General features: G+C 35.7%; 1 protein-coding gene across 4 annotated transcripts in view; it reads right to left on the bottom strand.

Moving 5' to 3' along the window:
- Window positions 1-14,994, bottom strand: part of CNTN5 (contactin 5) — a 600,552-nt gene that overhangs the window by 532,502 nt on the left and 53,056 nt on the right. Inside the window, exon 2 of one of the 4 annotated variants that reach the window (XM_038141226.1) lies at window positions 12,303-12,375. The exons of the other annotated variants lie outside the window; for them this stretch is intronic. The gene's annotated coding sequence lies outside the window, so the exon portion shown is untranslated. The remainder of the gene's footprint in view (window positions 1-12,302; window positions 12,376-14,994) is intronic. 4 annotated transcript variants of the gene reach the window in all.

Here is a 14,994-nt window from a genome sequence, read left to right as displayed (position 1 = left end):
GATGCATTTCTCTCCAGTTGAGTTGCAAACTATTTAAAATTTGCCCTTTCTTCTGCGCTGTTATGTTTTCAGCCATGTTTTGCACATGGGACAAAAGTAGAAAGTAATCACATCCACTCTGTTGAAAAGCAAGTTCATGTCATGAGCAAAGTCCAGTGCTGTGAGTGCTACCCAATTAATGGATATTCTGAATTCTATTTTCAGCTTTTGTATAGAGGGTACTTATAATATTGTTAAAATAGTTTTTAACTCTTTAAGCAAGAGCTGAATTCAGTTTTGAGAGGAAATCTTTGCTGAATGATATCTGAGGAAAACAGATTGGGTTAGTCTTGTTCAACTTCTGTTGTCCAGATCCCAGTTACTTACACAGGTTTGAGTTTTTAGCAAAGTTTAATTGATATTTGATTAAATTCTTGAGAGGTTTGCATCTCCTAAGATAACAGAATTCATTCATGAAATACTGAGGTACATATTTCAGTTTTAAACCTAACCATCTTCAGCAGAGCATTCCACTGATAACTGGATTTGTGCTTGTATACAAAAATTAAGCAAATGCTGAAATGAAATGACCCACATGAGAATTATACTACAAATACTGACTGAAAAATGAAAAGTAGTTATAAATTTGTGGATAATTCTTGTACAACTATTTGCTTGATTTCCAAGATATTTAGGGCAAAACCTCTTAAAATCAGTGTGACATCACTGAGGAAAGTGTTTAGATAAAATTATTAATTTATCATGGTACTCAAAGATATCTTTGCAATTTAGATATTTGCCTGCAGATGTCTGTATATTGATCCTACATTCAATTCCTTCTTAGCAGAACTCATCAAGTCTGACAATCCTTAATACACACACACATACCTATGAGATGAAAGCTAAATCCTTCTTTAGCAGAGGTAGATAAAGTGGGTAGTAATTCCCACTCTCAATGGAGACATCAAAGCAAAAAACCATAATATTTTACAGAAATTAATCAAGCTATATATGAACAGAAGGATCTTGGATAGTTCCTAGATAGAAGGTTTAAAACACACCAAGACCCAGATTGGCATTGTCTTTAACCATTTTGTTACAGAATTAAAAAAAAAAAAAGAGGTTTGGGAGGCTGAAGGTGGAGACAGAGGCGGAAAAACTAGGTAGAGCAGATGCTCTCACTACTTTTATCCATGACTTCTTTCAAAGAACAAAGCATTTGTTTTCATTAAATAATGGAGTTTGGTTTTCTTTTGATCCCTCCCCCAATATTTGTAATTTTTTTGCTTCAGATGCAGGTGGGATGAGCAGAAAGTTTGGGGATTTTCTGAATAAACTTGTCTTCACAAGAAAAAGGTAATTTCTTAATTAAGACATTCAAACAATCATCTTCTCAGCCCCTCTGCTGATAGAGCTTGTATCTCTGAACTCCCTGAAGATTTGGTAAACTCCCATCAGCATGTTCTCATTCTTTTGAGATTAATCTATATGAAAGGTCAAAAACTTGATGGGTGCAGAGTTGACTCTGACTTCCACTCCTGTGGTATTTGTGAGGTCCCCATGGTGATGGAAGGAAGGAAAGGAATCTGACTCCATGTTCTTAGGCTAATTTATTATTTTATGATATGATATTATGTTATAGTAAAGAATGCTATACTAAACCAATCTAAAGAATAGAGAAAGGATACAGAGAGAAGGCTACAAAGAATGATAATGAAAACTCCTTCCAGACTCCTTCCAGAGTCCCGACACAGCCTGACCGTGATTGGTCATTTAGTAAAAACAATTCACATGTTGGATAAACAATCTCCAGACCACATTCCAAAGCAGCAAAACACAGGAGAGGCAATCAGATAATTCTTGTTTCAGTTTTCCTCTGGGGCTTCTCAGCGTCCCAGGAGAAGAAATCCTGGTGAAGGGATTTTTCTGAAAATATGACAGTGACACACTCCAGCCTTAAAAGCACATCCTAGGTGAAATGTTAGGCAAATTGTATGACCAGTGTTTGAGAGAAGAAATTGTGACATTAGTGAAAGCCATGAAATTAAAGTGATTGCCAATCAAGAAGTAAATAAGATGGAGAAGGAGAAACAAAATGGATTAAAAATAATTCATCAAGAAAAAGTTTAAAAACTCAAAAAAATAGTTTTCTCAAAAGTTATCCTTCAAAAAATACAAAGTATTTTTTAGGCAAACACTAGCATACCAGAGTAGAAGAATCACAGTATTAGAATAAATGTGCATTTATCTATCCCAGAATTCCAATTCTGCATAGAACTGAGCTGAAATGCTGACTTACAGACATATTTATGCTTCTGGTTTATGTCAGTCTGTAGAACACAGTGAGTGGGATATTATCATCATAGCAAGTTCAGACAGTAATAAATAGAACTGAGAGTCTATATGGAAAAATCATATAACTATATTCTAAAATGTAGTTTGATTTTGCAGGGTTTGTACCATTTAGAATTTGTGTTCTACTGCTATTCAGGGGTTTACCTTTTTTTATGGACAGATATTAATGGAAAGACAGTGCTCGTCTCCAAAGTTCAAGTTCTGGATGTGAAAAATTTCAGCTTGCATAGTCAGTCATATGGCTGAAAGCTGATACTTTGTTACCTTCCACACACTATTGATTTTTCTCTCTTACAGACTGTCTTCTAACTAATTAATATATTTATCTAACTGATTTGCAACCATTTATTTCACTGCTTAGATAGCAGCACATAAATAGTTCTGTCACAATGCATTGGACTTAACACAAACTTAGAATTAAATGTGAAGTGTTCACAGAATCAAAATACAATAATTTTCCTTTGACATTAAATTATGAGAAAAAAGAAGGCAGCATATCTAAATTAAGATTATTTTAATTAAAAATACTTGACCAAAAAAAGGGTCGATATTTTTTTGGGATCTACAAACAACTCAATAGAGAACTTAAACTGTAATTTTGAATTACTTTGAAGACTTACTCATCTATTTGCAAGTAGAATGGTACTAATAAAAATTCAAGTTATAAAGATAAACTATTGTGCAGAATTTATTTTTCAGTCTTATAATAGACATAATCTTATCAGTATACACAGTCTTATAAGTATACCTAAGTGTGTATATATATATATATATATATATATATATATACACACTAACATCTAGGAGGAAATGTATTTAGTGCTTTGGGAAGTAATTATGAATACATATTTTCTCATATGAGATTTTAATTAAAATACCTTAACTTTTTATAAATCATTGGGGGAAAAATCTAATAAAATGGTAATAAACTTTTTTTTAATAGGATAAAGCTTTCAGAGGAAGTAAAAATCTCAAAGCTGAATTCTTCTCAGCATGGAAACCTGTCATGGAAGGAAAATTCTAAAAATTATATGAATTTCCAGAGCTGTGAAATTATGTGGGCCGCTATGAACTGCAGCATTTTTTTGTTTCCCAAATCAAATTGTGAAGGTAGATTATTGATTCATTTGTTTTACCATGAGCAGTGCTTGTTGGATCTTTCTATTACAGGGAAAACATGAAGTTAGTTAATTTCTATCAAAAAAAAACAAGACCTGCGAGTGAATATACATTTTTCAAGCAATTCAGACAGTTTTACCAAAGCAAAGAGAGGAAGCAGCAAGCTCATGTTCTTCCAAATGCACAACTGTAGCAAAGAAAAGAATATGTACAAATATATATGCATATATTTGGGTGGGTGCATCTTCAGAAATGTGGTTTTACATAGCCAGCCTGAAGCACTTCAGTGGAACATAACTTTCACTTCCTAAAGCCCAAAAGGCTTTAAAGGTTTCCTAAATTAGGCAGCCAAAATCATTAATCTCCTTAGAAAAATTTGGCAAACCACTGAATTCTTATTGACACAAGAACTAGGAGGTAGTGCACTCAATTAACAAAACCATTTCTCTCCTCTGATGGCTTTGCTCTTTCCCTCTGAAATCACTAGGGTAACACTGACTTTATTGCAATCACAGAGAAAGAGCTGATGTTTCAGGATGGGAACAAACAGGCATTGATAAAATAAGGACTGAGTCAAGCCTGAATCCAAACAGGAAGTCAACCTGCTTGCAGGTTTGGTTGAGCTGCAATCCTGCTCCTGCTCCTGACACTGCTAGTTCAAAGCTAACCAAGGCTAGGCCTGGCTGCAGCACTCAGTGCACTCAGACCCAGTAGTGAGAGAAGAAGAGGTTCATGTCCTCACTCGCTCCTCGCCATCCCTTTGCTGGGGTAGGAGAGGGTCACTAAAAGGAGCATGGTCTGACAAGGGAGCGTGATACCAATTAACTGCGATGACCCTGTGTGGTCTCACCTCTGACTTTCTGTACCTTTAAGGTACAGCAGACAGATGGATTAGTAATGGCTTTGTTAATTACCTTCTGGAGAAGCAAATCAATGATTCTGAAGTACCTGTTGTTCATCAGATATTACAAAGATGCCCCCAAATAAAATAAGGGATCCTAACTTTGTAGGTTATAGGGAATGACTGGAAAAGAAAAATGCAATTTGGTCTCCATAGACACATTCAGGACATTTTTCTCTCACAGTACAGCTGATTTTCGCACCTATTTACTGGCAAACTGTGCTCTGCAAATAATCCCAGCAGGACAAGTAAGCTTCTATTTACCCTGCAAAAGCAAGGATGGCTGTGTTTGACCATTTTCATTCCTTCACATCACCAGTTTTATGGTCTATCACCTTCACAGCATTTTGCTTTCACACTATACCTCACAATCTCAAACAAAACTTGAAAAAATACTTAAGCCCTGGGACTCAATAAGCTTTCTATCCTATTTGACACATCATTAAATCAGGTAGACTGTTGTCTAATGGGTGTTTTCTCAAGACATATTTTCTTCACAAATTCCTTGTCTTCAGCTCTTAAGCCCACCTAATGATTGAAGCATTTTTAGCCATACTTTGTATACTGTACCTTTCTAAGTCAAATAATTGGATGAGAGAATAAATAAATTTAATGGAAGAAAAAAAAGATTGAAAAGTTTATTGAAACTTCTTTTTTTGCTAAAAAGAAACCTCATATGCATGTTTGCATGCTTGTCCTAACTCACTCACTTTTCCCTGGTGATTCTTTTTTTTTCTGTTACTTTAGTTTACCAAAGCATCCCTGCAAGTACTGGGGGATTAAATTCTGATTAAAATGTAGAGCCAATGAAGATGGGGTTAAGTTAGATTCACTGCCTTTGCCCATCTAAATCTATATAAACCAGAAGAGTAACACCCTGTGTTAGGCCACTCTGCCATGCTTAGCTTATTTAAAAATGATTATGTTTTTCAAACAGAAGGGCTTTACAAAGGTTTAGCAAACTGAAAGAGAACTGTTCATTAATTTTAAGCTATATATGAATTTTCTGCATTGGTAATAGTTTTTCTCCTCTCTCAGTCAGGATCTAGAGAACACAAAGTGCTGCTAATGGGCAGCACAGCTATGACCTCTGTGTCGTCTCTGCTTTATACTGGTAATGTAAAGCATCATTCTGTCCCTGTACAAATAAACAGATGTTAAATTAGCTATCAGAGAGTTTTCTTTAATGAAGTAAATTATGCCATATTTTAATCAACAAAAACTAATAAAAATCAAGAGAAAGGTGACAATTCAAAATTAGGCAGTGTACTCTCATTGCAATCTATGTATGATCAAAGTCCCTTAACTACATCTCAGACACATAGAAACTAATACTCACAACAAAAATATTCAAATAAAGAAGACTAATACTTGATTCAGAGTTTTGTTGAACTTTCTTGTGTGTTTTTTTATACATCTTTGCATGCTTTTAAAAGCAAACCTGAATTTCTGAAGCTGCTCAGATGCAATTTCTTCCTGATTTGTGTTTAATCTTTGTCTCCATATTCATTGGACTGTGAGATAAAAGGTTTTTAGCACCTCAGAAAATTCAGCTATATGTTTCAGCATGTATATAATACCAATATTAGATAATCAATTAGGAGAATATATCCTTATCTTTTTTTGTGTAATGGTGTCTGTATGTCATGGGTGTAAGGTACTTGTGAGCATGTGTATGTAATCAACTTTTCCACCTGCAAAGTGGGGATAATTATTCTTTCTTTGCAAGTATCATGAGGTTTAGCTTAATAATTTCTGGCAATCGGTGTGAGATGCTCTTAATGAAGAACTACATGTTGTAAGTGGTAAGGTTAATTATCCCACTATGACAGAAATCAATCAGTAGTAAATTCTTTTTATTGGATAATGAGGTAATCTTAATTTTTTTGATTTCACTGAAGTACACACATTGCTACCATATGTTGGAAATCTATGAGACTACAATATAGATCACAGAATGTCCCTGTGCAGACTCCAAAGGACTGAAAGGAACTACAAAACAAACCATGTCAATTTTTAATTATTTTTATTGTTGTTATGCTTCAATTTAAATCAATAATGTTACTGTAGAAGATCATTTATTATCCCAACTATGACATAGAATAAGCCCATGACTTTCCTCATAAAGTGCTGTTGTGATATTGAGTAATTAATGAAGTGCTATCTTGAAATAACCAAAAAAAAAAGTGATTTTTTTTTTTATACCCACAAACTTTATACTTGATTACAACAGTATTTTATCCATTGGAATGATTAAGATTCAGAATTTACCAGTTTTGGGTTTGAGTCCATTAAGCATCACATTTGTCAGTGATTTTTAAGTAGACATGTAAGGACAGATATTTAAGTTATTATGTGAGGACGGCAAACCATCACTGATTTGTGTGCCCAAAAACCTATATACCTGAAAGTGTACATCTCTCCTACACAGGTGATATACAGGCAGTTGTCTTTTATTCAAAATTCAATTTATTTATTCTACCACTCTCTGTTAATGACATGAAACATGCAACAGTATTGAGTGGTGTTTGTGGACAGCTGGATAAGCAATCCTCTTCCAAGAGTGGAACATATACTTTCATAACATGGGAAATTCAAGCTTTCACATCATTAGTGGAGTTTTAGACCATATGCTGCTGAACTCAAAGGTAGCCAGACTGAGCTTTCTGTGTCAAACTCATTATCTCTCAAAACAAATGTAGTCTCATGCCTTCTGAAAATAAGAGATGAAAGTCTCAGCTTTCAGTCAAAGTCTGGTTTGTTCTTAATTATGACCTACAACAGTGCAGAACACTGTCTTTTTTTTTTTTTAATCAACTTTTTTCCTATTGTATCAAGGATCTTTCAAGTTTCTCTCTCATTCTTGACATTTTATTGCCAGCAGTTACATGTGTACAGCAGTTTTAATAGGAAGGAGAAATGTCACTGGGAGGTGGTTACTTTTATCTGATTTGACTATGTAGTATTTGAATTTCTCCCTGCATTTTCTCAGCATAAAATAGTTACAAATAATGAAAAATTTAGATTTGCACTGTTAATTTAATCTTTTTATAGGCAAATGTAATGACCTAGGAAATGGAGAAGGATTCCTCACTTCCAAAACCAGGCATTTCTTCCTCCCCAACTCTCCTTTTGCTTTCTATTCTATAACTTCTTTTTCTTGTTTATTGAGTCTGATCCTCCCTATGTTTCTTTGTATTAGTTTTCTCTCTTGCTTTATTAATTGCACTATATTAACTTTACAGCTAGGGTCAGTTCTACCCCAGTGTGCCAGGGAAAAGCCTAACTTTGCTAACAGTATTCCCCATAGGAGCCATAAGCAGTTTTCAAGGCTGTGGTCTTTGTGTACAGAACTGAACATCCAAATATTCCTTCCTGATAAACTCTCACGAGTTTTCTCTTTTCTTAATGTAGTTGTCCTAATTCAGACTGCCATCCTTAACAGTGTAAGTCATCATTAACCACAGAAATAGGAATTTCCTCTTACTATGACTAAGTGGGCAAGCATAATCTTCTCAGGATTTTGTCAGATAATTTTACTGTTTTGATAGCCCTGAAACTTTATAGAGCACTTTAAACTGTATTAAAAAATGATTTAACGAGACATAAACTTCTAAATATCTGAGCCACAAAAGAAAGCAAGTCTTAGGAGCCTAAGCAGTTCAGTAGTGTAAGAGCCAAATGATATATAACTAACTTCATATTCTGTGTCACACCATTCCTTCACAGGAAGCCTGGGACAAAGAATTGAATTTGACCTTCACAGACTCAGTCAAGGACCCGATGCCACTTGCTAGACATCTTCTAAATAAACATTTCTTTAATCCAGTCCAGACCATGCCCAGCATTTGCCAAGATTCTCGATTTCATGCATAAGCAAATTCTGTGCTAAATATGTATGGGCCCACTCCCTATGCTTAGCAAAGTCTGTGTAATTCCGTGTCACAAGAGATTTTACAATATATTGGCTTTTTTGTTCTTTAAAGGTATGGCTGTGAATAATTTAATTTGTGAATATAAATGGAGGCAAGTGTTTGTAAAGGTTGTGTTTGACCAAGGTTGGATAATCTCCTCAAGCTTTTACTGTAATCAGTAGAAGGAGAATCTCCTCTGGAGGATGTCAAAATAGGCACTTTTCCCTGTGCTAAGCCTGCAAGGGGCCAGGGAAGGTTAGGTTTGCAAGGACATAGCAAATCTCATGAACAATTAAGACTAACTCTATGGTGAACTCTAAAATGCCAAGACAGAGTTCTTCTCCTTGTCCATTATTTAACTGGTGCCGTAGCAGAATGCCAAAGAAAGATGGATGGATGCAGCTATAGCTATACTGCAACAAAAATTCCTTTGTCTAAAGCCAAACCTCAGCTTGATGTTAAGCCTTCCAGGATGCAGGATGCCTTCACATTTTTAGAAAAGTTGTCTCTCTAGAAGTCAGAGAATGGTTTCTGCCTAAAAATTGCATATATTATGTATATATATATATGTGTGTGTGTGTGTGTGTTTGTGTGTGTGTGTGTGTGTTTTTAACAAGCTTTTCTGTTTTTCTTGAAAAATTCAACACCCAAAATAGAAAAAAGAAATTACAATTATTACAGTTTCACCATGTGCCTTACCTATCTCCTATGAATCCTAAGCAATCAGACTTCCTGACAGAAACTCATGTTGAAAAGTAAAAGAAACAAATTATTTTGTTTTGGTGTTTGCTAGATAAAGAGTCCTTAATTGTGAATGCAGTTTGTAAGGCATAGTGACACCAGGCTGTTAATATACTTCAGCTCATAACCGAAGCATAAAAAAAGATTTATTTTTTTTAATATACAATAACCAGTAAAACTTATCAGAGAAGGAGAGGGGTTGTGCATGATTTCAGCAAAGTAACGGAGATTTTCTGTCCGAAAGAGGGGCACATAATCTTCAGTGATTTCTGAAATCAGGACGGTCACTGTTTATGAGTGAGCTAGAGTCATAGACTGGTACTGGTGCAGTAAATGACTGTGGCACTTGCTGTCTGCTCCTGCCCAGTGGCTGCCCAGCACCTCAGCTCATGCCACCCAAGAGATGAAACAGCAGAACACTCCCAGGGCTGATGTCAGGAGCCATGGCCCAAGATATTTGTAAACGTGCCTGGAAGTGCTCATCTGATTGCAATAGCAGCTACCTCAGCTCCTGCTTCACAATTAGATTCTTTGGATGGAAAAAGATGACATAATCAGAGGTTGTCCTAGTTGCTATGAGTCTGGAATTCAGCACAGTGCATTGCAAAAGTGAGGAATCAAGCATGGCTTGTTGGCCGAATCAGATCATGTAACAGTAAAACCTCTCTAGCAGTGAGAAGACTGGCAACATGTCTGGTGAAAGTTGTCCCTAATACCTCAGACCTAATAGTTTAGATTCATATATGAAAGAGATCTCTGATTATCTCCTGATCCAACCCTTCCACTCCGAGAAGCACCAGCCTCAAGATTCGAGCAGTTTTCTCATTGTTACAAACTCTAGCGTGTCAAATATGCACCATCTACAATTCATTCCATAGACAGAATGACTCTAGTAGACATCTTTATGCAACCTTTTCTTCAAGAGTCTCATTTCAGTCATCCATTCTTTGTATAGAAGTATATCTGCTTCAAGATCTAGCTTTTCAATCAATAAACCAAAGAACTCTCCTGCTTCAAACTATAGTAATTACAACCTTTCCACTACATAGACTAATATTTCAGAAGTTTTCTTTTACTTTTTAAAACTATTGTACAGAAGCCAACTGTGTGACTAGCAAAAGAAAGGTAAAATTAACAAGGCTTTAAATAACATGAGGTAATCCTTAATTTATGGTTCACAAAAAGTAGTTATCCTAACTGTGCTTGGATGATCAAGGCAGCTTGATATGTAGGATTTGGATAGTGAAAGGTAGTGAACAGGGTCACCACTTTGTCAGCATTCTTCACTTGGTTTACATAAATTACATAAGCTTTACAACTTCAACTTTATAATTTTAGAAACTGATAAAATCAATATAAAGTTAATTAGTTGTCTCCAAAGAAACTCATCTTTCTAGAAAATTATACAGTGAGTATCTTTAAACATAGAACATTAGGGAGAAAGATTGCTCTCTATCTGTCGTAGTATCTCTTAAAAGCTTTGATCTAAAAGATCTTTGATTTTATGGTTAAGGGAAAAAAAACAAGTTTGCAATGAAATGGTACAATTTTATGATCTCTGACACATAACTGTTGTTTCATAGAGGATTTGTATAGAAAAGAAAAATGCTTTAAAATGCCATCACTAACTGGCTTCTGAAAGAACATATATTTCAGGTTTGAACAACAAAATTGTTTTTCCACATATAAACATTCATTTAGGTCCCACTCCCACACAGAACTGACTCCTCCAATAAAGAGTATGACTCACACAATTGCTGGTGAAAGATATTGACTTTTCTTTCCAGAACAAACATCTGACAAGCATCAGAAACTACAAAGATATTAACTAAGATATATCACAAACTAGTATCCACAGACCTCAGAATACCTTCAGTTCAGTAGTTACTGAGCTCTTCACATGCTTTCTGGGTGCAAGACTACTTTTTTTTTGGTTTTTTGTTTTAATTATAGTAAACCCACTGTTGTCATTTGCTACCTCAAAAGTTGCATTTTAAGTACCCAGTATTGACTCATCTAAAATCTGAATTTATCAGTTAAATTAAAATCTGACAAAACACACAAAATCTCTTTTTATCTTAGGTACCTTCCAGAAACTTTTCTCTTACTTTTCTTCTCTTTCATATTTTCTGAGACAAGAGTCTTTCTATTGCTAATACTTTTCATTCCATGAATCACAGTTATGTCCTTCCCTTTTCCCATATTATCCTTCTTACCAGCTTTTCAAGAAGATACCTAGTCTTGAGCCTACCCCCAAAAGACCAAGGTGCTGAGATACCTCTTCCTATTCTCATAACATCTTGACTCATATCCTGTGATTTACTCTGCTATCACTCTGTCACATTTATTTGTATTGAAAGAAGCTGCATCAAAAGCAGCATGACCAGCAGGCCAAAGAAGCTGACTATTCTTGTGAGACCCTATTTGTCCAGCCTGGAGAAGAGAAGGCTCCAGAGAAACCTTATGGCACCTTCCATTATCTAAAGGGACAGACAGGAGGGCCGGAGAAGAGCTTTTGACAAGAGCATGTGGTGATAAGGGAAGGGGGAATGGCTTTAAACTGAAAGATGGCAAGTTTAGATGTTAGGAAAAAATTCTTTAGTGCGACAGTGCCAGTGAGGCACTGGTACAGGTTTCCCAGAGAAGCTTCCCCTTTTCTGGAAGTGTTCAAGACCAGGCTGGATGATGAACCTGGTATAGTGAAAGGTACCCCTGCCCATAGCAAGGGGGTTGGAACCAGATGATTTTTAAGGTCCCTTCCAACCCAAACCGTTCTATGATACTATGATTTCTGTAATGATATCATACATAATTAATCAGGAAACTGTGCATATCAAAGGGGTCTTTTTGCTTGTTAGGTACCAAAACTGAAAAATTAATGTTCACTTGTAAGTGTTCAGGCAATGTTTCAGAGTAGGAAGATATGTAGTTATGCACAGTCACTTAACTGTATTTCCAGGAAAAACATTCCAAGAATGGTGCATTTCTGCTGCAAACAAGTGAATTCATGCATGTGTCAGTACTGCTCCTCTCATAGCCAGCCAGATCTGTATTTATAGTGCCAAATGGGAAAAATGTGTACAGAGATTTCCAGGCATGTAGAAACCCAGTCACAGGTGCTCTGAGGACTAGGAGTGCCACAGCTGTTAGTTTGTCAGGGGCAAGGTCTGTTAATGAAACTGAATTGCTTGCTTATGGCAAATAAGCCTTGCATGTGAATAAACTGACTGTGGTACAACAGTGGCTGAAAACCAACAATATGACAGAAGAAATGTTGGCAATAAAACACTGACCTGGGGGACTCAGATGCAGAGTTATGCCTAATTAACGTGAGTACAGTCAAACACGCAATTCAAACAACAGCATCTGTTAGAAAACAAAGCAACTGAAAAAGCATTTAGTTTTACACTGAGATTTAGGAATCATTCACTTCAGGCAGGTTAACAGTGTTTGTCGCGTTACTCCCAGGCATTTTTCCATGCTTTGATAATAGCAAGGCATCTATGGGGCACTTAAATGCAGAATGCCTTGAAACAAAGGCATTTAAGTCTTTCCTGGAGAGCCAGCTGTGGTTATTCCTGAGTTTTTATCACAGAAGCTGAGATCAGAATAGGAAAAAGTCATATTTCCCCTGAATCCTGCTGCCTCTTTTCTTTTGCTAAGAGTTCTTTCATCTAAAACAGGAAAAGAACTGCACTATCACAGTACATCCAACTGAGAGAATTATAAAGTTCAACTCATGCTTTGAAACTCCCACGTTGGTGGTAGGAAATTCACTGCTCAGATTTTCATTCTCCTTTCTTTTACAATATTTTTTTTTCCTTTCTCACAGGTACATTGATGCCAACTCCTGCAAGTTAGATATCAGTCTCATAGCATGTAAGTAACTGACTCACTGAGGCACAGTGGAGTCTCCTCCTTGGCTTCAATGAGCTTCCAAACAAGTAAGAAACTTCCTCTTTCTGGAAGTTTCCTCTGGTGAGGAATTAAAAAACAACACAGGAGAGAGAGAGGGAAGAGGCAGGGAAGATGTGATGCTTTCCATCTGCACTCTTCTCACTGCATTATTTATACTAATATGAAAAATTTAAATAAATAATATTCCCCCCTTTTATTTCTCTGTGATTGATGCTCAAGAACACTGCAGAAGCATATTTAATAACACTGAGTTATTAGATTTGCTTATACAAATCTGAATGATTGTAAGTACTTAGATCCTAATTAACTCTTCATCCCTTGTTATGTAACTAGAAAGTGCCAGAAGACTACACTTGCTTTGTTACAGGAAAACCCAATAAAAATATTGTGGAACTCATACAGCAAATAATTTTTAGTCTCCATCATAGTCTGAATAGAAGAATATCTTCAAACAAAACAAAATAGAAAACCAAGAAAAGCTCATGAAACCTTCCTAGGACACTACTGTGTTATGTGCATGTAAAACTGTGTGATTTTGTAGCAGTTTTTTTTTTTTTCAAAGACATTAAAAGACTACAACTTTTCCTTCTTGTTTTTATTAAATAATGTACTTTTTTCTTTCCTCTCTGTTAGTCACAGAATTGGTCACAGATCTCCAACACAGATGTCCAATATTATATGCACAACAATATAAAAAAAAGACACTCAAAAAGAAAATCTTAAAAGCAGAATTGTTTAGAACTATAACATACTGAACAAAGGAGAATGAAGCATTGACATATTTATGAGTTTTTTCTTTATGATGTTTTTTCCCTGTTTGTTTTAAATGCAGTTTGAGGTTTTGTCACTTTTCTTATCCTCTTTTTACAAAGCTCCAAAGTAATTTTGATTGCTGAACATGATTTTTCTTATCTGTCATTATTAAAGCAGTGTTTCACACTGTACTTTTTTCAGCAGTCTTTCCTCTCTTCTAGTTTGAGAAGACGTCTGGAACAAAAGTTTGAATATTTTTCTATAATCCACTAAATAAATACCCTAAGTCTTAGCATTATAGGACTGGAGAAAATCTAGACTCTAGTGATGTCTTTTGCTTATTATTTCCTTTTCTTGATTTAATGCACAAAAAGATATCATGTGTTCTTCAATACTGAATATGCTAAAACTCACTAAAAACCTGACTGAAAACTTTGCCAAAAAGCTAAGTTAACTACTTCATTATTGCAACAACATATTATCATAAATATATATACACAAGCCTTTTCAACTCTTAATAGCTACTTCTCTGAAGTTTAAAAACAGGGACTAAGGGCTTGGCTTAAAGGCTTCTATTTTTCATTTATTTCATAGTGCTTGGACAAAAGGTCATCTGCATTAAAAAAATACCATGCCTACCACACATAGATAGCATGTTAGCATGAAGAAAGTCTAGACAACACACAGGCATTTTGGTCCAGACCATTCTGGTAGCCCTCTGAGGGATAACAGGACACAGAGCACACGGTGTGAGATGTGGCGGAGGGCCAGCCAAAATGCCTGACGTCATGGCACTCATAGCAAAGTGTCATGAGTACTTGGGGATGCAAGACACAGCCACCACACTGCATAAAGTTAAATGTATAAGCAGCTGTGGGAGAAGCTTCTACATGCAAGAAACACAGAGTCTGTGGAATTTGTGATTCACTCGTTCAGCATTACTTAAATAATTAACTCAGTTAACTGAAATATCTCCAAATATCACAAGCTACCTGAAAGTATATAGAGAGTTGGAGAAAATAGAAACCATGTTCCTACACAGCAATTAACCCATGGGATTATTTATTTCAGCTATGGCATATCTTTTCTGTGCCGGAAGATCTGAAGAGTATTCAGCACAGGAGTTAGTTCTGTTGACTTTTCCTCTGAATCAAAAATCCCTTGTAAGAGAGCTACAAAATCCTTCAATGTTGTCCCTTTTGCTATAAGTTATACATGATAAGAGGTTTGCTGAGGGTAAAAACATCTGCTAAATCAGACTGATGTAGCAAGATTGTGAAACTCCAGATCTGAGTTAGTTTTCTTCTGAGAAAA

This window comes from Motacilla alba, chromosome 1 (assembly GCF_015832195.1).
Source record: "Motacilla alba alba isolate MOTALB_02 chromosome 1, Motacilla_alba_V1.0_pri, whole genome shotgun sequence".
In the NCBI taxonomy this organism is placed as follows: Eukaryota; Metazoa; Chordata; class Aves; order Passeriformes; family Motacillidae; genus Motacilla; species Motacilla alba.
Note: the sequence above shows the minus strand (reverse complement) of the source record. Positions and strands in the feature narration are given on the sequence as shown.